Consider the following 24,754-nt stretch of genomic DNA (forward strand, 5'->3'; position numbering starts at 1 on the left):
GAAACTCCCCCTGTAACCCCTAAAAATACAAAGAAAGAATAAGCCTACTGTAGTAGGGAAATCACAACCCCCCTCTGTCTAGAGCAAGTCAAGCTAAATTACAAAACACTGGGCTCGACAAAAGATAACACCATCTCTAAGGTCCTTCTTCAAAGTTCAAGAAAAACAGAAGATTGATAAGTCCAATATCATGACCAGAATAAAGGTCTAAGTAGAAGCCCTTGGAGAATAAGTAGTAAATACAATGACAACTGTAAGCAACAGATATAGTGCATTAATATCACAGGACCAACAAGAGTCAGCTGGAGAAGCTACTAAGGAAAAACTGGTAGACATCAAGGCCAGTACACAACCGCAAGACCGTATGGAAAAAATGATGGAAACCATGATCAAGGAATTGAGGTCTAACTTTGCAACCTCAGAGAAAAATCTGACAAAACTCAAGGAAGCGTGTGAAGTGTTAGATCAAAAAATAAACTTACTTATGGATAGAGTCACCTCCGTAGAATTAGAGGTAGGGGTACTAAACAACAAAGTTGAGGTAAATAGAAAAGAGATCGACCTGCTTAAGACTAACGAGAATGAGATAAGAGACAGAATGGAGTCCATGGAGAACCAGGCCAGGAGGAATAACCTCAGAATTCTTTATGTCCCAGAAAGCATGGAAGGGGAGGATATCAAAAGTTTTAGGATTAAATTAGTGTAAGAATTAATCCCCTGGACAAAGACGGTAGATCTGAGGACATTCAAAGAATCCATCGAGACCCATTTGGAAGGAGAAAAACTAGGAAAAACCCAAGGGAAATCTTGGATTTTGAGAGGCGATCACATCTTGCTCCTGTCCGTCAGCTAGCCTTCATTCAAGATGGTGCACCACATCAGCAATCTGGATGAATTCAACAAAGCCTTGACAGGTGCTGGTGGTAAACTGGTGGTGGTCGACTTTACAGCTACGTGGTGTGGACCATGCAAAATGATTGCAACCTTCTTTGAAAAACTCAGCAACGATTACCCGGATGTAGTCTTCCTAAAAGTGGATGTGGATGATGCCCAGGACGTTGAACACTGCGATATTAAGTGCATGCCGACATTCCATTTCTACAAGAACGGCCAGAAGGTTGATGACTTTTCAGGAGCAAATCAAGCAACTCTGGAAGAAAAAGTGAAAAATTTAAAGTGATTTGAATTTCACGTTTTTACATTCTATCTTTGGGGTTTTGATCAAAGACTTTGCAAGTGATGCGTGGAAGTATAGGAGTGCATCAAGCGGAACTGACCATGTAGGAAACTTGTGTAGCTCTCAGGATGCATGTATCAGCCTGATCCCAGAATCTTACTGCTTCATGTAAATTATTTTTTTTACAGTAGGAGCTAGCATCTGCCCAATGTTGTCGTGTGTTCCAGAAGTCGTTCACTGTCTCCTTTGTACTGCCCCAGAGAATATGGTGTGTGCTTCACTTTGTAATTTCCTTTGCTGGAGCTTTTTTCATCATGATACCTTATCGGCACCGAGCATCAAAGTGCAACTTACTCTGATACCTGATATTCAGATAAAGGAAAATAAAATAAGTACACTTTCCAAGGAAAATCTTGATGAACTTTAAAACTTACACGCTCAGAGCGAATTCTAAGAGAGGGTCTGAAAGCGGGCTCATTCTCAAAAAATGACTGGACTTGTAGAATTAGATCCGACATCTCTAAAACAAAGCAGGATAGGCAGTGGCAGCTTGGCCAGTACATGCTATAACTGAAATCACTAGGGGCGACAGTACAGATGCGTTTTCCACCCTCACTAAGTATAATGTGGGAAAATAAAATGCACAATATAAGAGACCCAGGAGGTGGAGTGCTTCATAGAACATATCAAAGCACAAACGAAGGATCAAGCATAACAAAATCAGCCAGAAGTATGGTGTAACAAAAGGGTGAGGAGCACAAAAAGGGCAGGGAAATGCCCCAAAGGAGGTTTGGGGAGGAAGGAGGGAAAGAAAATCACGTAGAAAAAACTTAAACAAAAAAAACCGCACAAGGTGGAGAGCATGATTGGGGGGGGGGGGGGGAAGAAAAAAAATCCTAACTAAGCAATATAAGGGAGATGGGGCCCAGGAAATGTCACAAGAGGCATAAAGGTCATACCAAATCAGACTCCAACCAAAGGGGATGATCTAAATGGCAGTTCATATGTCATGGAACGTGAACGGGCTCAGGATAAGAAAATGAAGGGCAAAAATCCTGGAATACTTGACAATAGTGGATTGCGAAATAATGATATTTCAAGAGACACCTATTGAAAGAGGAATGGGGGAGCATTCTTATGAACCAGAAATGGATAGAAACGTGTGTTTGTACAAATCAAGAGTGCAGTGTAAAAGGGGTAGTGATTTTATTTAAAGAAATCTTTGAAAGCGAGAATTGAAGCTACAGAGGTAGATAAGAAAGGAAGATGGGTAATAGCGAAAGTAAGGATACACAATCCATAGACAATAGTCAGATACTATGGTCCCAATATGGGCGACCCAGAGCCTCTCCAAAATATTTACTCAACTTTTGTCTTCGCAAGCACCTATTATAATGGGGGGGGGGGGGGATTTTAATATATTGGATCCTAAAAAAGAAAGTTACAGCTAAGAGGCCCGAATCTACCCAAAATGAGGGAGTGGGTGAGCCTTTGAATCAAAGATCTAGGGCTCATGGACATGTGGAGAGAAAAAGGGAGATAAGACCCATAAATTTACTCTGCAAAATAAAAGATTGGGTCATGCATCCAGGATAGACTACTACTTGATCGATAGGGGACTCCTAAATTATACATTAAAAAAGTTAAACATACCAGCACATTTGTCAGATCACTCCGTAGTGATCTTGCATCTTAAGTTAGTGTTCCACGTCCTGCTCAAGATGGACAGTAGGCAGTCATCTTCTATGTAGAAGCATTAACAAAAGACACGGAGGAGTTTTTCCAAATAAACAAAGAGGGGACGACGAAACAAATTGCTTGGGAAGCATACAAGGCCTTTATCAGGGGAAGAATAACCAGTCTCAGCAAACGAGAATAAAAATAAAAGAAATACAATCCGGGAGCTAGAAAAAGAAATAACATTTTTGGAAGTGGAACTAAGCAAAAGCACTACTATGCAAGAGAAAACCAATATTGAGGAGAGGAGGAAACTGAAAAAGGACGATCTGGCAGATATCCTGGAATTAATAGTCAGGGATAGAGGGGGGGGCTAGCAAAATCTCACACTATGAATATGGTGAAGGATGCAGAAAACTATTAGTCTGGAAATTAAAAACAGACATAACACGCAATAGGGTAACAAAAATACAAAAAGAAGAAACCGAAGATACTGAAGAGCAGATAAATTCAGTCCTGGGGAAGATAACACTACCAACATTATTCCAAGAACAAAGAACAGAGCTCAACCAAAATAAAAATAAAAAAAAACTCAGCAGGGAGGAAGTATTGGAAGCTATGAAAGGACCCAAAAAAGGTAAGGCGGCAGGTCCAGATGCACTCCCAAATGAGCTATATATAAATTTGCGAGAAGCACTGGCCACCCCGTGAAAGAATCGCTCAATGGAGTCTTAACAGGGAAAAGATCTCCCATCCTCCTGGAATGATGCAATTATCAGTGTCCTACTAAAACCAGGGAAGGACCAGACTAAACGAGTCTTGTAGACTGCTCTCACTTTAAATGCAGACTATAAAGGTCTATACGCAAATCCTAGCAAAAAGATTAGGAAAGATCGCAGGCTCAGTAGTACATCCAAATCAAAAAGGTTTTATTAAAGGAAGGCATATACAGGAACTAACGCACAAACATAAGTGTGATTGATGTAGCAATCCAGTATTCAATCCCTTTATCAATTATAACCCTGGACGCCACAAAGGCGTTTGACAGGGTTAGCTGGCCTTTTTTAAATGCAACCCGTGCCAAATTAAAATTGGGCGATACATTTCAGAGCTCAATTAAAGAGATTTATAAAGGTCCTTCAGCTAAGGTTCTAGTGAACTAAAATTTAAGAGATACAATAACAATAAAAAGGGATACAAGACAAGGGTGCCTGTTATTCCCACTACTTTTCAACTTGTATATTGGGACCCAAGCGTGACTACCAAGGAAAGAGAAGGAAATAATACCATTTAAATACCAGGGCTGGGAGAAGGTTGCACTATTTGCAGACGACTGGATCGTGTTTATCAGCAACCTAACGGCCTCACTTCCAAAAATCGAAGAGATCTTGGTAAATTATGGAAATGTATCTGGGTATTTAGCAAACCAACCAAAGACAGAAATTTTAGAATGGAACAGCGACTCTCACGACTAGAGTAAAATAAAAAATATAATACCTTGGTCTACACCTCAACAGACAGAGGCAATAGCGAGCCTGAATTGTGAAAGGATCCATAAAGTGAAGAAGCTACTAAAAGTATGGGCGGGGGGGGGGGGGGGGGGTCTACCACTGACCTTTCCGCGGGGATCAAATATTATTAAAAAATGGCAATACTCCCAAAATGTACGTACTTGTTCAGCACCATCCCATTGGAATTCAGAATAGACCAGATAAAAAAACTGCAAGGAGAATTAAGTAGTTTTATCTGGGCCGCTAAAGGGGCAAGGATTGCCTGGAAGAAGATTAGGAGGAATAAGGCGCAAGGAGGACTTGCCAGCCCAGATCTCCTGCAATATTTTAGAGCGTTCAAATTGAAAAATATCAGGAAACTGCTAGGGAGCTTTGAACTATATCCTATATACTCGCAGGCGGCAGTTAATAAGTAAGGAAGCCACTAGCTATACAAATCTTGTCACCCAAAGTATTTCAAGAAAATAAAACTAAAGACCCTGAAGGCGGCAGCAAAACTCTGGTACCAAATGAGAAGAACACTTAAAAGTTCGTACCTTAGCAAGTACACACCAATCTGGGACTCCCCTAGAACCCCAGAATGTTTAAAAGACAGGTTAGCAAAGCCCTTGAGGGAAAACAATATTACAAGATGAAGTGAGCTAGTGGTACAAAACTGTCAAGAGTGGGAAGTCCTGAATGAACTGACTAAGGGCACAATTTTGAGATTTAAGTACTACCAATTAAATTTAAAAAAAAAACAGAAAGATAGTCAAGATGGAAATGGGAAAGTAGAAGAAATGCTACAGGGGAACAAGATCAACAAAAAATAAATATCATACTGGTACTGGGCATTAATACAAGAAGGGGAGGAAGACTACAAAATCCCAGGCGAGATTTTGGGAAGAGTACTGCCGGAGCTGGATATCCAACATGAATGGCAAGTATCTATGGCTACTTGTTGGAAAATTGTGAAATCTGCACCTCTGACAAGGAATCATCTACTCACCACCCATAGAGCGTACTGGACGCCAAAGAGGCTGTCAAAGATAAACAGTCAAAGGGGGAGAAACTACCCTAAGTGCGGAGAAGTCCGTGCAGATGACCTACACATGTTTCGGCAGTGTCCCCAACTCGAGGAATTTTGGAAGGAGATGGGTAAGACCTTGTCTAAACTGATGGGACAACAGGTGGAGGAGAGTATAGACTTGGTTATTTCTGAGATAAGCCAACACAAGTTAACTAAACCTAAGCAGAGTAAAGACCAGGAGAATATTCTCTTTATACTGATACTTTTACCAAGAAAGGAAATATGCATTAAGTGGGTGAAAAGTGTACCTCCAACACAAAGAGTGGCTAGCCTCCATACAAAGAATCAATCAACTAGATAGGAGTGGGAACACGGAAAACAAAAAAAAGATATACATTTTGGAGTATCTGGGGAAATTACAATCATACGAATTAAAGAAAGTGGCATGCAGGGTATGATCCAATGATTAGGCAATGCAACTAAAGATTTCAAGTGGGAACTTGCACACATTTTCAGATATTTGCTTTAAATTGGTTCTACCATCCAGAAAGGTGCTGCATTATTGCTTTTTACCCAACTGTCCGTTTTTGTGTTAATCTCTCTTTGGGATTTAGCAGCACATTTGGAGCCAGAGTTAATTGCCGGGAATAGAGAAAGAACAAAACTTAGTGGTTAAGAGTTGAAATGTCTACGTTTAATGACAAAAGAGAAGAGATGGCCCTAGGCCTATTCTCAAATATCCAAATAAGTGGCTCAGCCACATCGGAGGCTCGGGCAGGAGAAGGTCTTAAGGCAAAATTCCAGAAATTGAAAAGATTAAAAAAACAATAGATGTCTCGCTGGTGGGACAGTATTACCCTTCAGAAATATATAGATAATGGAAAAATACCAAGAGGTTTGAGAATTCTTATATTCCCTACATTTGAAGACCTTGATGAGGACTCATTAAAAGATTGGGAGGAGAATCTTCATGGTGCCTCCAACACCATGATGCGTATCCTCATTACACACGCGGATAAAAAGGTGATCAAACTTAGAGAGGATATAGTTAATTTAGAAAGAGAAATTGAATGTTCTGAACTTAAAGAAGTGATTGCAAAAAATTATGAAGTTTATGACAGGATCATTGAAAGTCATCAATTATATCTGAGGGATAAGAACCTAAGCAAGATTAAGAGGGATGACAATGATTATAAAGAAGGACAAATCTATACATTAGCTAAAAAAAAAATCTGACAGTATCAAACCAGTGGGTGAAGGAAAGATCTAGAGAGGATACTATTGAATCAATTTCTGTAAGTAGCAGTTCCATTTCCTCAATTGACAGTAATCGATCTGAAAATGGGGGTGTGCCCTCAGCAACATCTCCAAAACGATCTATTTTTTTATTGGAAATGGAAAGAGTGAGGTTGGGCAACAGAATAATAAAACAAGATCAAAAACAAGGAGGGGAGGGAAAAGGTGGAAAGAAAAAAGACAAAGAAAGAAACCTCTGCAGGAATGACAACGCGATCCAAGACCACATGGTAGGTAGTATAGACGATACTACTTCTAAGGAATCGACGATTGTTAATTTATCCTGTCGTACTTTATCTGAAGTGGAAAACAATGTGTTACAAAAAGGTTTGGGTTTTTGCCCATCACAGTGGGGTGATCCTGTTGATGTTATGATTGATTTGTTTAAATTTAGTCACCTTTTGAAATTAAAGGATAAAAGTTCTATTGCTATACCTGCACCAATTGTTTCACATACGGTTTCTGATTTACAGGACCTACAAATGGTTCTTGCTATCCCTGACAACACACAATTCTCCTTACAAGAGCTTAGAGAGGATTTTAACATCACTGAGGATATCAGTAGTGGGCTCAAAGTACGATCAAAATTCATACCGAGCAATACACATGTTAATATAGATCTTTTCAGGGACAGGGTTACAAGGGACCTCTACTCAATGGATAATCGAGTAAATATGGGAAGCATAAACAGAATTTATCAAAATCTGAAAGGATTGTGCTTCATAAATTAATGAAGGACGATTCCATCATCATTAGGGAAGCGGATAAGGGGGGCAATGTGGTGGTCATGAACTTTACTGATTATATGGGTGAAATTGATACAGTTTGCAGACCCTATTTGTTATGAACGGGTAGTCACCAATCCCATTTCCCCCCTTGCTATACACATCAACACAAGGCTACTTGATTGGCGTGAAAATGGTCTCTTATCTGACGAAGAATACAACTACCTTACAGTTAGCCACCCCGTTGCCCCTTGCATATATATCCTCCCCAAAATCCATACGGGAGGTACGTTCCCGCCCGGAAGGCCGATCATTTCGGGTATAGATTCACCCAAAGAGCGATTGTCACAATATGTAGATGGATTTCTCCAACCTTTTGTTAACAACTTGCCCTCCTATATACAGGATACCAGGGATATCCTCCAGAAATTTGAGGGTTTCACTTGGTCCAATGATCTTATATTTGTTACAATGGACGTTATTAGTCTCTATAACTGTATTCATAAGCAATTTGGCAACATGGCGATACAGTCCTTTTTGAAAACAAGAACAGCTGATCATATGGAACACTATGATGCTTATGGACATTATTGATATCATCCTCTCGAAGAATTATTTCTTGCATAATGGTACATGGTACCATCAACTACAGGGCACTGCGATGCGTTCCAGGTTTGCTCCCTCGTACGCCTGCCTCTTTATGGGCTGGTGGGAGAGGGAGCATGCCTGGGGCAAATATGCCTCCCCTTGGACAGATAGGATTGTGTTCTGGGGAAGGTATATTGACGATATTGTACTACTCTGGAAGGGCTCTGAGACTCAATTGGTTGAATTCCATACATTTTTGAATGACAACCCGTATAACGTCCATTTAACTATGAAACACAGCAACACAGATTGAATTTCTCGATGTAAAATTTTATGTGGAGAATGGCAGCATTCACAGCACTATTTTTCGCAAACCGACATCTTGTAATAACATCCTGCATGCGACAAGTGCACATCCCAATTCGGTGATCAGAAACATCCCATTTGGCGAGATGGTATGGGTTCGCTGCAACTGCAGCACTGAGGGTGGCTTTGAAAAGAACATCAAGGAGGTTAAGAATATGTTTAGAACAAGGGGATATAATGAGAAGATGCTCACAAAAGCTGACACTAGGTTTCGTAATACATCAAGAGCCAATGTGTTCAAGAGACCCAATGTACAATCTACAAAGGAATCCAATTCCCATTTGGCGCTAATCACACAATATACTAATAATAGTAGCAAACTATTTACTATCCTAAAAAAGCATTGGGGACTTTTGTATGCCATACCTAGCCTCGGAGATCATTTGACCATAAATCCCAGAGTCGTCTTTCGTAGGGGTAAAACGTTGAGAAATAGGTTATGCCCTAGCTATTTGAAGAGAACTGACACTAGCGCATAGTTACCCACAGCCCCATGTGGTTTTTACAAATGTCACATGTGCAGTGTATGTGCCTTAGCTAAGGACAAAATGAAGAGTTTCTTATACCAATAGGGAATATACCATCAATCACTTCATAAATTGCAACACAAAATAGGTTATATACATATTGGGCTGTGAATGTAATAAAATCTACGTTGGCAGCTCTGTGAGGCCACTTAAAATACGTATCCAAGAACACATACGTGCACTGAAACATAATGATTTAAGATCTCCAATGACGTATCACATGGGGGAGCATCATGGTCATTGCAAAGTGTGGTTCCATGGTATTGACCACGTCACGATGCCGGCACGATGTGGCAACCGTGAATTGGCTTTGAGACGTAGTGAAGCAAAATGGATTTGCCGATTGAGATGTACCGAAATGTGGCACAATACTGATGAGATGCATTACCATTTATAATATTATTCAAGGGGTTTCCCCTATGCCTTCGACTTGGGTATATTCTCTGAAATGTTGATGTTCTATTTATTGCAATGTCCCTAATCGAAACATTATTAATACAGTGTTCCTATAAAACAATTAAACAACGCAAATAGGATTGTAGGAGGTGCTCATGGAAGGACTCTTCCTATGAAGTATATGACTGCCACAATTGACTAGATTGATATGTATTATACTGCTTACCCTCTTATCTTTCTTCTTTCTCTGTATGTATTCACATCATGGACAATTGTGTGTTCTGTTTTTGCTTCAATTGCGATTCCTCAAACCCATCTTGATGGGAATATGTACTAAGCGATTGTTTTTGTAGTGGTTTTTCAAATACTGTTGATAAAACATCGGGGCAATATTGTATCCTCGCTTTCCTGCGATAATTTTTGTTCAGCCATGGTTTGCTAATTGTCATACAATTTTTGCTCACATCATTTGATCATGAGGAACCTAATACATGCGGATTTATAGCGATATGACCAGTATAACTAATATGATTAACTATATCAGTACAGTTAAGACAATATGGCCATTGGAATACCAACATGGTTAACGGACGAGATTCTGCTTTTTGCGTTGGGTTGTGTCTGACAGGTGTTCGAATGACGCTGTTTCCTATCATATTGGAATTATGATGAATACATTGAAGTAGGAGTACATTTAGAGAGTTAGTCCTCTCGTTGGAAATAATATTGGAGTATATTTTTCGTATATACAAGTTCATATTACAATTGTAATATGGTCGCTCTTTTTCAAAACTTACAAAATAAAATAGGTACTTTTTTGTAATAGATGAGTTTTGACCTTTTCCTTTTCAAATAAAATCGACCGGGATATGTATACTATTAGAAGTAAATGTGATGAGATACCACTCAAATATGGCGCGCAGATGGATACGATAGCCGACTGGTGACATAGGGCTTCGATGACGTCATTGCGCATACACGTTTTGTAAACTTACACTTAAATGGCAGCGCGGTACGGATCTGTGCCACTACTGCTTTCTGGGAATACTGGGCGTTATTGCTGGGAGTTTGTATATAGGTGAGTCACGCCGAAGTACCAACGATGCAGGGCTCTATATGCTTACGGATTGTGGCTACGGCTAACTTACTATTAATGCTCCTTCGCGGATATTGTTTTTTGGGATTGCCTATAGCTTTGATGGGGAGCGTTACTGCGCTGGTTAGGCGTTCGGCGGTTATGTAGCATTTGGTTGTATCGATATGACTCCCTTTTAGGAATTTTTTACTATTCCCTTACATGGCTGTAGTGTTGTACTTTTGGGACGTACATTGTTACGTGCAAGCGATAGATTATATGGTTGCCCGCTATACGTACAGAACATCGACTACTTTCACGTCACTTCGTAATCCTCAAACTAGCTAATCTAGGTGATCTTTTCAACAAAAATGACAGCAATATTACACACGCTCCAGTAGTATCATCAAGAAATGAAGGACTGAAAAATAAATGTATGCGCCTAGAGACACTTAAAAAACAAGCTCACCAAATGGTGGGACGGCGCAACAAAAAAAATATTTGGAAAATAAACGTATTCCCAGAGGTTTACGCATCCTTATCTTCCCAATTTATGAAGATTTAGAACCAAATCTCTTGGGGGAATGGGAGAAGGGGCTATATAATGCCTCATACAGAATGATGGATATTCTAGTCTAACTCTGAGTATAGAGTAAAGAAAACTAGGGAAGAAATAGCGATTTTGGAAAAGGAAATAAATGATATTAACTTACCAGAGACCATACAAAAAAACTATTTGATCCTTAAGGAGGAACTAGCATCATATCAACTTTATCTAAAAGGCAAAAAACAGCAAAAAATAGAAAGAGACCAAAAAGATTACGAGAGAGGACGCATCTTTACATTTGCACGCAAATATGATGAAGTCAGTGCTAAAAATGTAACTGCTCCATTGCGGGATCAAAAGGCCCCCAGTGTATTATCCAGTAATACCTCCTTTTCCTCAATAGATAGTGACCCAGGTGAAGGTCCAAGCACCATCACAACTAACCAAAATCCAGCATCTGATTTTTTACGAGAAGTCCAGAGATATCGCCTAGGGAACAAAAAGAAGCGTAGGCGAAGAACCAGAAGGGTTGGCAAGAAATACCAGATCAGTCACAAAGGCAAAAATGGGAAACAACAAATAATGTCTACCTTGCAGAATGTGCACCACGAAGTGGACAGTCTAGAAGAAAATGGTGATACAAATACTGTAAATATTGTCAATCTTTCATCGAGACAATTTGATGTTGTTGAGACTGCAATTCTATGTAAAGGACTTAATTTTTGTTTAACAGGAAAACACGCCTTTGATGATGTACATTTGGATTTATTTCGCGTTGTTCGAAAATTGAAATTTAAAAAACATACTTTTTTGGAACATCCCCAAGTTCGTCCTCTAGCATTAAATGTTCCTTGTGTATCTGAATTTTCAATTTCTGATATTAACACATCCTATGTCACAAGATCAGGAAGATATAGGTGATTTATTGGAACATGCACGAAATTTGAATATTATAGAAGACACGACTGTAGATAGTGGGCTTAGAAACACTTCCAAGTTTATAACCCCTAATTCTACTAGAACTGGGATTGATGAATTGTAACACAAGAGCTACATATTTTGGAAGATAATCATACTTTTAATTCTAAATGCACACATCAACACAATATTACCAGGAATGAGAGAGCCTTTCTCCGAACCCTACGAGATGACCCTGATTTGGTCATTCGTGAGGCTGATAAAGGCGGTAATATTGTGATAATGAACCGTAATGGACTATATAACCGAGATTGACAGACAATTGGCACACTCAGAATGTTACATGAAATTGCAGTCTAATCCTAATAAAACAATTGAAAGAAACAAATTGCAGACTAAGCGAATGGCACGAGTCCTGTTTATTAACAGATCTAGAATACAAATATTTAACAGCTAATAACTCTAGACATCCCTGCATTTATGCACTCACAAAAATCCATAAGGGGGGACTTTTTACCCCAGAAAAACCCTTAATATTGGGTAATGGTGGCCCTACTGAACATCTGGCCAAATATGTTGATACCTTTTTACAGCCCATAGTACAGAATCTCCCGTCGTATTTGATGGACAGTAGGGAATGGTTATGTAAACTTGAAGATTTTGGATGGGAGGATGATATTTTTACATTTGTCACCATGGATGTCGAGAGCCTATATACTTTTATAGGTTTGGAAGATGGACTTAGGGCCTTAAAATATTTCTTGTTTAAACGCAAGGCATGCCATTTGGAAAACACTCAGATGTTGCTTGCAATGTCCGAAATGATCTTGACACAAAATGCATTTATGCATGGGGAAGAGTGGTTCCTCCAGAAGCAAGGAACAGCCATGGGCTCCAGGTTTGCTCCATCCTATGCTAACCTCTTTATGGGGTTGTATGAGATGGAGCATGACTGGGGCCCAGGGGCAAAAATATGAGTTGACAACATTCTTTTCTATACAAGATATATTGATATTTTTTTTGATATGGAGAGGGAGTTCCTCTGAACTCCATGACTATTTTCTCTTCTTAAATGATAATGAATGGAACATCAAACGTACTGTGAGTAGCTCGAAGCATGAGATCATTTTTTTAGATCTTAGGCTCTATATAAAAGAGGGTGTCATTCACAGCGATCTGTATAAAAAACCAACTGTGTGTAACAGTGTGTTGCATGCGTCAAGCTGTCACCCTAAGACTACAATTGCTGCCATCCCATATGGTGAGATGGTACGCATTCGCCGAAACTGTAGTGAGGATAATAACTTTGAGAACCACATCTGCAAAGTTAAACGGGATTTTGAAGCAAGAGGCTATGACGTTAACTGTCTAAAGAAGGCAGAAAATAAGATCAGATTAAGCAAAAGAAAAGATACCCTAACACATAAGAAATTTAATACTGATAGTACCACTCTAGATCAGTGTGCATTAATTACATAATATGGGACATATAGTAACCATATTTTCAATATACTTAGAAAAAACTGGCATTTGCTTAAGACCGATAGTCTTCCACCTGATTTTGTTTTTAAAAAAACCAAGATGATCTACCGGAAAGGGACTACCATTAAGAAAATCTTATGCCCCAGCCATGTGGTGACACCAAAAGCAGCTTCTGCAACTTGGTTACCAGTGAAACCGAATGGGTTCTACATCTGTGGCAATTGTTCCATCTGTAAATATGGATTGAATAAAAAGAAAGCCTTTCAATACAATGGTCCAAAAGAACACCAAATAATGTCCTTTATCAACTGTAACACAGCGCACACAATATATGTAATCATATGTGCTTGTGACAAAATCTATGTAGGTAGCAGCATTAGGAATCTTAAAATCCGGATTCAAGAACATACAAGAGATATAGTGATGTAAGAAATCCGGTAGCCCAAAATATTGTCGATGTCCATCCTAATAACAGAGATCGCATTTCATGACATAGATCACATTGATGTTATCAGGGGAGGCAATAGGATTTTACAACTCAGACAGATGGAGGCACGCTGGATCTGTAGATTACGGTGTGTTACACTAGGATTGAATGTCCATAAGGAATTCCATTATTTCTTATAACAGAGATATATACAATCTTAGGTGAATAAATAACAGTATATGGATAAAATCATGTCTCACATTGCTGTTTTTGTCCTAACTGAATCCAAAAAGACAACAATGTTTCAAGCAACATCTTAGAAAATCTAGTTACCCCATACTTGCAGAAAACTATAGTGAATTAATGATGAAAACTTTTAAAAAATATGTTTAGACCCGTATTTCCCACTTGCATGTATTATGTACATGCAAATTTCTTCAATACGATTACTTTGTCTCTCTAACATAAAAATCAGGTAAAAATAATCTGCGCTATTTTATATAATCTGATAAAAATATAAAATGAATTAAATGAGAATTAGTCACACTGGTATATATTGTGCTTTGTTGGTATGTATTTCAGGCTCATTACCACACCATTACAAGATGGCGTTCAAAATGACCGTGTTCCGATTTTACTCTCTCCGTATTAGTTTATAACCATTAAAGATCACATATCTATTTTACTTGATTATATGGGATTCTGGATGTATACTTTCTTAGATAAAATTCGCACACGTTTGATCTTAACGGAGTACACACAAACTTTGAATAACTTTAGAGTAGTCGTCAGCTCGTTCCAAAATGGCGTTTAGTTATTTTTTTTCGTTTTAGTTCCTCATTCCTCATTCCTCCGGCCTTTTGGCGCGAAGAAGTACTAATCAGATCAATTCTTTGACCAATTAGTTGATTTATCAATTACGTTGCACATAAAATAGACGGTACAACGCAGAGACGCTGAACCCTCATTTTGAACTGGACGAGTGTGGAAGGATGGACGAACACTTATCGTAAGTTTCGCTTTGAAACCTTCCGTTCTCTAAAATAGTCCGCTAGAGCTGACTTATCAGCTTCATTAAACTAAGCTCTATAATGGACAGTGTTTTAGTTTAACTTACACCTGATTGTTTCTATAAACCTTCTCAAAAATGGCTGCCGAAATTTACCATCTTACAGACCGGGCTTTTGCGATATTAACAACTGACCATAGTGATGTAGTAATAGATACACAAAATGTAAAAAGAAACTCAATATGTCTATTGTATGATCTTTTAATAAAAAATATATAGCTGAATAGAGTATATATAAATTAATTTTTTGAGTAGCAACGGACCTTTATACACTATTTATATGTATCACTTCATATATAATTTTTTTTAGGATTTACTCTTTGCTCATATGGAAATATAAGATGGACAATGTCTGGATAAACTTCTTTCACAAACAGAATCTGCTAGTAATACTGAATATGGATATTTGATAATAGAGAAATCCTACTTTTTGAGGTATGTGTGCATTTGTATGAATTTGTATAGAATATGGTTCAAAATGACATGATATAGACTAAATATTGAACGGATCGATTTTGTATCACAAAAAATTGTTGTATTGATTAATGATAAATACAATAGAGTTTTTACAACCTAATAGGGTGTATACTCAGATTCTTGTAGATATGACTGCTCCTTTTTCCCTTTTCTATATATATATGGTTTTTTAAAATAGGTTCGGATTGTATATATACACCCTGTATACAACATATGCCTTGTTCATATTTGGAAACAAAAAATTACTAATTGAATTCATGTGGGTATTCTGCTTTGCTCTGTAAAAGTAAAAAAGAATAAAATAATAAATGATAATATTGTACATACTTTTGTAAAAACGTTTTAATGTTTGTAGATTTAATATTGTAAATAGTATTTTTTTTCTATATATTTTTGTAGCCCTGAAGAAGTCCATGTGTGGACGAAACGCGTTGGCATAATGAATAAAAGATGAAAACTCAACACCAACTGAATAACGTTTTTTACTTAAGCATATAACTATACAATAACTGTACCCTACTGTGGGTTGTTAAAATTGAATATTCACAAGTGTGCAGAGCTATCTTGTGTTGTATGGGTGGGGTCCCCTTACCTACGTTTACATGATAATATTAGACTCATTTCATGGCTCGATGAATATGGGGTCATGCCGTATGTATTTTCTTTCGTAGGATTCTCTGTGGGGTTGGGAATTCCGACCTACACGTTCATTCAAAGACTGCTTCGATACGGTTTCTGACCTGCTTTTGTTCGTGTCTGGCTATTACATCGGACTTATTCTCTCAATTTGGGACTGGAAGAAAAACCACCCATGTCAATTTGATAGTGCCTTCATGGTTTATTTTTAACATAAGGACAAACAGCTAAGGTAGGCCAATTGGGAGTCTCTCTTTCTTATTATTACCCCCTTAGACCTAATGACGAGCTGCATAGAGTTATTTGATTTTGTCTACCGGATTGTAGCATTTCAGAATGACCAGATAATTGGAGATTATTTTCTACGTGAGACTATATCGAAACACAGATTCATTTGGTATGTAATCTGTTGACCTGCTTAACATAGGGGTCTATAATGATAATACGTGGATACATTTTATAAACACATCTTTGGTGAAATTGGATGATTTGGGCCTTTTCTTCGCCCCCTCGCTTTTCTTCTTTGAGTTTATGATGAGTCTTTCTTTCTCCTTGTCACGTGGTGATACTTTTCACTATAAGGGGGGTTTTTACCTCTTTTTATCACAACTGAGATATGAATATTTTAAGGGTCATAGTAAGACCTCGAATTTATGTATGACTAACTCAAATCAGGTCTTGACATTTGTAGGAAAAGAGGTATCCTATGATCACGCTTTTAATTGAGTCTTATATGGTTTAGCTTGGAGTTGGTGAATTATATTAATGTCTTCAGAAATAAAATACACCTTATGTTTGGTGTTGCAGCTCAAGCGAATAGTGGAAAATTGCTTTTTATGAGTCTGGGCTTGGTCTTGTCATTGTATGTACATTCACATATAATATGTTATGTATATAAATGTTTTTATAATTTTGAAATTAGATGTTGTGAATTTTCAAATGAGACAGGTTGTTTATGTGGTGCTTCTTTCTAAATATCAGCCCTGAAGAAGTCCTAGCAGAATAGGATGAAACGCGTTGGCTGAAGAGCTGTTTGGAAAATAAAAAGAAATTATAAAATCAATTGGATCAAGTGACCTCTCTTGCATTATACTTGACTGAATGGGAACGATATGAAATTTTCAAAAAATATATTTATAAAGAAGAGTGGTGCTGTTCTGATCTAGTAAAAAGTTATTAGTTTCCTGTTTAAGGTAGCACCCTTGGACAGAGGGTGTTTTCAGAACTTGCACACATTTTCAGATATTTGCTTTAAATACTATTGGTTCTACCTTCCAGAATGGTGCTGCATCATTGCTTTTTACCCAACTGTCCGTTTTTGTGTTAAACTTGAAGGAGTAGTCAGAGTGACTAGCTCAACCCAGAACCGATTTGCGCTGGAAGTGGACAAAAAGGGGGATCAAGAACAAAGGGGAAGAAGACATTCTCCACGTATATGTTTCGTTTACCCAGTAGAAACCCCTAAAGGCCGGAACAGAAAGGGTAATGAGGCCCCCGACACCTTAAATTCCAAAATATTGCTGAATGAGGACTGAAAAAGATGATAAAAAAAATAAAAGCGTCATTTTGATAATTGCCAATATTTTTCTGTAAAATGCATTCATTCCACATTAAAACTGACAAACTAACAACACATTATTATTGAAACTATTAGTAGGGGATGGATTTTAACTTTTGATCCATACAACATGATTCAACCCATACCCCTCCTTTATTTTGCTAATGAAAAATAGTAAAATTATCCCAGTAACCTAAAGGCATTGTTCTACAGCAAGAAATAAAAAGATTAAAAAAACAGTTTCTGATCTGAAAACATAATTTCAATGAGTATTTGATATTTTATCAAGTTACCCTCTTTGATAGGACCTGCTTCGGATTAAGCAAGAAGTAACAAAAAAAAAAAACTTAAAAATATACCAATAATTAAATCCATTTACCATCCATGAGGCCATTCCAGGGCTGGAGTCAAACACTTGTGCCCCTCCCTAAACATGAAAGCCCCACTACATATGATCCAGATTGAGCACAGACATTACTGGATTAAGGTAATATCTAGAAATTAGTGGTTATATCAGAGCTGTAAGATTATTTACTTTACATTCTACTTTCCTACAAAAAACATGCAGGTGACCTGCCTTGTTGCTAGAACCCTCAATTAATCACCAAAGTCACCACCCGGTTTGTCTTAAACTATTTTCTCATTCATGTTCCTAAAATGTGCTTTTATAGTAAAGGTATACCTTATTCACCCACAGAAATTATAAAAATGAGCGTATACTCCTAACTCCCTTTGTGTACACTAGTCCTGGGTGGGGTACTATTCCGTGGGACTCCGTGAAGTAGCAGGGTCTGTTAAGTTGCACTGCTCAGTGAGTTTTAGTACTGAGAGCTTGTCCTGTGCAGTAAAATCAGTGCAAACAGCACTACGCATCATGCCACAAGCCCGCGCATGCGCAGATTTGATGCTCCCTCTCCTCCTTCATAGCAGACTTCAAAGTTGCGCAGTTTTGATGAAGAAGTCGGCAATGGAGGAAGAGGGAGCCCCAGGACGCCGCATCTCAGGTAAGACATTTCCCTTACTTTTAAATTGTTTTACACCTCTAATTTAATTTTTAATAGGGTGGGAGGGAAGGAGGCGGTTGGCGGGGCTACGTGGAGTGTGTGGAGATTGTTCCCCCCTCTGTAGCACTCAGCGTAGCCCCACTACGCCCACGTTTCACACCTTGGGTGTATTTATCTTTGGGCACAGTTTCTTTTTCTGGTACTGTGTGATCTATTACTCTGACATTTTTTTTTTATTTTTTATTTATTTATTAATTTTATAAAGAGCGGCAGCTACCCAAAAGGGTTTCCCGGCGCTAGAAGACGAGGGCACTAAACAGACACCAGAGGAATTATTGGTCGAAAAGCCAGGTCTTGGATGGCTCTACGGAAGCGGACATAACAGTTCTCGCTACGAATTTCAAAGGGGAGTGAGTTCCATAGTCGTGGTCCCAAGTTAGCAAAGGCGGCACCTCCTTTTTTAGAAAACATGTACCTGGGTACAGAGAATAGATGCTGAGAGGAGGAGCGAAGGGAACGTGAGGGAGTATAGTGTTTGACAAGAGACTGAAGGTACGCCGGAGCGACCCCAGTTCTGATCCTGTGCATGAAGCTCAAAGCCTTAAACTTCACGCGGCTCTCAACTCTGAGCCAGTGGAGTTCCGAAGTCGAGGTGTGATGTGGTCGGATCTCCGACAGCCACAGAGGAGGCGGGCGGCTGCATTTTGCACTAGTTGGAGTCTACGGGTGACTGCCCTGGAAGCCCCCAGGTAGAGAATGTTACCATAATCCAACCTCGAGGTCACCAGGGCATTCACTACGGACTTCTGCACGTCCGTGGGTAACATACAGAAAATTTTCCGGAGCCATCTCAGGATGGTAAAGCAGGTAGACACAACTTTGTTTGCTTGATGTTTCATGGACAAGGTGTTATCAATCGTAACACCTAAATTCCGTACATGCTCTGAGGGAGTGGGGAGAGGGCCCATCACAGCTGGCCATTGCCTAGGGTTCCAGAGTTCTGGTTTGTTGCCAAGCACCAGAACCTCAGTCTTGGCTCCGTTAAGTCTGAGTAGGTTAAGGCACATCCAATCAGATATCTCACTGAGACCTGTCTGTAAGGGAGAAGGCAGAGTTGGGTCTGCTTGGGAAAGGGAGAAAACAATTTGGGAATCATCAACATAAGTGAATAAATTTAAACCGGAACGTTGTGCAACAAGGGCTAAAGGGGCAACATAAAGGTTAAAAAGGAGGGGGCGAAGGATAGAACCTTGGGGAACCCCGTGAGGCGAAGGATAAATTTTGGATTTCGAAGGATGTGAAGAAATTTGGAAGGTACGGTCCGAAAGGAAGGAAGTAAGCCATTTCAAGGCTTTCCCACCAATCCCCATAGTTGCGAGGGATCCGAGAAGTGTCTTATGTGACACAGTGTCGAATGCCGCACTGAGGTCCAGCAGTACTAGAGCCACTGGGTCACCACGGTCAAGCAAGCAACGAAGGTTTTCTGTGACTCCCAGAAGGGTGGTCTCCGTTGAGAAGCCGGAACGGAAACCGGATTGCGAAGTGTGTAGGAGATTATGAGTGGTCACAAAATGAGACAAGTGCTGGTGGATGTGCCTCTCCAAAATTTTAGAAAACACGGGTAATAAAGAAATGGGACGAAAATTGGAGTGGACCTTAGGATCTGCTGTGGGCTTTTTCAGCAAAGGAGTAACCATTGCGTGCTTCCAGCAGCTAGGAACAGTAGCCGTATTAATAGAATGATTAAGTAAGGTGCAAATAGTAGCCAGATGGGAGGTATCCAAGTGACGTAGCACTGAAACAGGTATGGGGTCACAGGGTGAGCCTGATATAACTTTCCCCAGGAGGTCTCCAAGACTAAGTTGATGGAGGGGAGAACAGCACTCAAGGAGAGCACTAGAAGAAGAAATCGAATCGGTAGGCTCTCCAGAACGGTCGGTGGGTTTACAGGCTCCATGTGCAGCGATGTCGCTATATATGTTATCGATCTTAGAGAAAGAATTGTGCTAGTTCATCACATTTAGTGTTGGATAAGTGAGGGGGTTTGGCCGAAGTCTCTGAACCAGCAAGATTTTTAACTACGTTGAACAGGACTTTAGATTTGTTAACAGCTTCCGATATCATAGTGGATACATGGTTGGCTCTGGCAGAGACACAAGCTTTATGATACAGTTTCAACTCTTTTTTGTAGATAAGGCCCGCAGCTGGACAATACTCCCTTCTCCAGATTCGTTCTAGCTTTTTACAGCGAGACCTGTCAGATTTTAAAGACACGTTGTACCAAGGAGCGGGAGTTTTGTGAGGTTTAGTTTCCTTAGCAGTGGCCGGGAGGCAAAAAAGTCAATAGCTTCCAGGAGCCATGAATTGACAGCGCTAGCAGTCATTTCGATGTCCAAGGAATTCGGCATATCTTTAATGGGATGGTCAATAAGAAAGGAGTGGAGGGCAGCAATGTCCAGCTTGGCCCAGTCTCTTTTGCTAGCTCTCATTGGGGTACTAGGAGGTGTGGCTTTACTTACGGACAAGGCACATCTGATCAAAAAGTGGTCAGACCAATGAATGGGCAAGGCCGGAGAACATAGCAATTGGGAAATGTTTGAAAAAATGGGGTCGAGAAAATGACCACAGCGATGAGTGGGGCCTTGGTTTTGGAAGATCAGATTCATAGCCTCGTCAGCAATAATATTACTGCTGGTGCTGTTCCTAGTATCCTCTAGATGGATATGGAGGTCACCAATTAGCATAAAATTGCTAGATGTGACAAGGACTGAGGCAATATAATCTGAGAGTAAGGCCGTCCACGCATTCACGGGGTCAGGGGGACGATAAACCAGGAGTCCACTAAGGGTAAATTTGGGGTGAAGTGCAAGTTTAAAAAACGCAGATTCACTATTGCCGATCTTGACGGGGTCAAATTGACATTGAAAAACATTGTTAAAAATTATTGCGATGCCCCCCCCGATCTTATTAGGTCGGTCGTACCTGACTATAGCATAGCCAGTGGGCAATGCCTCCGCAACATCTGGGCCTGAGCTCTCATGGAGCCAAGTCTCCATGAGAAACAATGCATCTGGTGCGTCCTCCACCAGTAAGTCAAAGATCTCACATTTGTGCCTGTGGAGGGAGCGACAGTTTAGACTAAGAAAGGTAAACTGTAAAGTGTCGGCATGGGACGTTCTAGGCCCAAAGCAGCTGCACAACTGTGGAACTCCCAAGGAGAAACCGCAGTGAGAGCAGGTCTGAGGGAACTGGCCCGACATGTCAAGGATGATAGCTTCCTGCTCAAACTTGGGACGTAGAGCATGAAGTTGTTTGGAATCATATTTGACTCTAGGCAGTGGAGTTAGAACAAGGTGTGTGGTCCCTGGGCCCGTATGGGCGCGGACGGGCGCAGACGGGCTTGCCTCCGGCGCGCCTTTGGCGCGCCATTGGCGCGCCATTGGCGCGCCATTGGCGCGCCCCCGCTGCGCGGCCGAGCGAGACACATCAGTTAAGGGGAGAAGGTAAGGGGCGTGGCCTGGTCTCCGGGCTTCCCCGGGAATGACGGCGAAGCTTCTGCGACCCGCAGCAGCACCTTAGTCGGCAGAGCGGCAGAGCGGGGAGAAGTAGCCAGAGGGAAGAGTCAGGTGAGTAAGTGAGGGTTCCAAAAAAAAAAAAACCACAACACTAGTACAGTTCTAACAGCGATCGTTGCTCCCGGCTTTCCGCCTCAGGAGTAGGTCAGTGTCAGTCTACTATCACTAGTTGTTTATCGACATTCCTTGTTATCCAGCCCTTCTATTGTTGTCATGGAAGGACTCAAAACCTTCGGGTTTTCGGACGAAGACTTTTCCACTCTCATAGGACAGGTCATGAATCCATCAAACCCTACTACACCACATATTGGTGAGAATTCCGAATGGAATAATTTATTCAATCTAAGAAAGAAAATGAGAAGAATGGAATCTCATGCCCAATTCATGCTGGAATATTTGCGAGCAGGAATTATCCCTTCAGGCCTTAGGGTCCGTAATGCTCCAGCCCTTTTTGTTGAAATCCTAAAGTTCCTGGAGCGGTGGTCCCTCATTGCAAACCGCTGCTCCAGGGACTGGATGATTCTCATAATTGAAACTGCTAGAGAAGTCATGTCTGCCCCAAGTCAAGAAATTAAAGAACTAGAAGATAAATTAAAAACATCTACAGCTTTAGAAGAGGCCAAGACAAGACTAGAGAAAATGAATGCGGATATGAAAGAATTTGAGGATTATTTTATCAATCGAAAATCTGAGAAGTTGAGGAAAGATGTGAGGTGGTACACCCAAGAAAAGGCATATCCATACTTGGAAAAATCATACTACCAAGATTGGAATCAGGGAGCTACTTACCAAAATCATGGCAGAAACAATAGAAGAAGAACAGTCATCAACTTCTCAGACACCTACTCCTCCGACTCAGATAATGACAATTTCCAAGGCCAAGAGGAACCTCAGTACAACTATAGGCCAAACAGAGGAAGACAGATGAACCAACAATACTTCAGAGGACAGTCTCCTTTTTTATATCGTGGCCAACATTTTGGGAGAACAAGACGTTGGGGACAGAACAGGGGAAACCATCAAGCAACCATGGCCCCACAGCACCCTCAACATCCACAACCGTACTTGAAGACCCGCAACCAGCAATATTGGAGAACATAAATAGGTCAGATTTACACCATATGACAAGAAGACACTACCCATCTTCAACCTCTCATCAGAACAACTTACCTCAGATGAGATCAATCTGTTAGGGAGATGTTTGTCTTTTGTACCTAGTACTGGTCCCAATCTGTTCAAATTGCATGAGGACATTTTTTCCTTCTTCAGGAAAATTAGACTAAAAATTTCTCATGAATAGATCGTTAGAAGAGGGTGAGCAAAATCTTTCCTCTTGTAAACCACCATCAACTTTCACGCCCACTCTTGACATGGTGGGCTCGGAGGTGGATATCTTTGAAAAAACTGTGTTAAAGGAAATATCACGGGTTACCAAAGTCCCCCCGTATAAACAACATAACCTGACACTCTCTGATCATAAGGCACTTAACAACATCAAAGACAATAAAAACATTATTAAGCCTTGCGACAAGGGAGGTGGCATCGTGATTATGGATCAGCAGAAATACAATGATAAAATCCAAGCTATGTTATCTGTCACAGAACACTATAGTAAGTCTCATCCAAGAGAGTTGGGGAAACTCCAAGAAACCATTCGGAAGGTTACAACAAGGGCATATGAACAAGGTTCGATCTGTTTGCAGGAATATAATTTCTTGAATAAATCCTGCCCCATCATCCCATCATTATATGGAGTTCCCAAAACTCACAAAAATGTCACAGATCCACCTCTAAGACCTATCATCTCGACAATTGGATCGAGTACAGAACTTCTGTCCAAATATGTTGATACTTTTTTGTGCCCGCTCACTAGACACTGATTCCTACATACGAGACACAGGTGATAGAGAAAATTGAAGGATTACGTTTTGATTCAGACAGGGAAATCTTAGTGACGCTTGACATCGAGCAATTCTACACCAATATCCCTCAACGTCAAGCCTTACAAGCAGTAGATTCGCTCCTCACCAGAACTCCGGGGACTAGACCAGATGCTTTCATACTACAGTGCCTGGAAATAGTTCTCACGAACAATTTCTTTGAATTCAACAATCTTACATACCAGCAAATTAAAGGCACGAGTATGGGAGCATCATGTGCTCCAAGCATAGCAAATATATACATGGGAGAATGGGAACACACCCATGTGTTCAATGAGGCAGCCCCCTTTTTTGAAAAGATCAGTCTTTGGAAGAGTTTCATTGATGACATCTTTGTTTGGAAAGGTGACAGTGAGATGCTTGCAGAATTTATTGGTTGGCTCAATGCCAGTGATTGTAATCTTAAATTTACTTCACACTCCAGCAATGTGGAAGTAGAATTTCTGGATATAGTGATTCGAGGCACAGAAGGCTCTTTAACAGGGAGTTTTTATCGTAAACCCACAGCAAAAAATACCATCTTACAACATCAAAGTTTCCACCCCTCCTGTCAGAAAGACTCCATACCTTTTGGAGAATGAGGTTAAGACGCAATTACACATCCATACAGGATTTTCATACACATGGTGATGCTCTAAAAACTCGCCTGTTGGCTAGAGGTTACCCCCATCGCCTAGTCAGAACAGCATTCAAGAGAGCCAAGTACTACAACTGAGAGGCACTTTTGAGTGGCCACAGTCGTCCTCCCAAAGATCAGACAGTATGCGTCATAAA

At 40.1% G+C, this 24,754-nt stretch overlaps 1 long non-coding RNA gene and 1 pseudogene across 3 annotated transcripts in view; one reads left to right on the forward strand and one right to left on the reverse strand.

Moving 5' to 3' along the window:
* Positions 1-24,754, reverse strand: part of LOC146782845 (uncharacterized) — a 414,494-nt gene that overhangs the window by 315,816 nt on the left and 73,924 nt on the right. The gene's annotated exons all lie outside the window — the stretch shown is intronic.
* On the forward strand, positions 813-1,333 carry LOC146782846 (thioredoxin pseudogene; annotated as a pseudogene).

This window comes from Triturus cristatus, chromosome 12, assembly GCF_964204655.1.
Source record: "Triturus cristatus chromosome 12, aTriCri1.1, whole genome shotgun sequence".
Taxonomy (NCBI): Eukaryota; Metazoa; Chordata; class Amphibia; order Caudata; family Salamandridae; genus Triturus; species Triturus cristatus.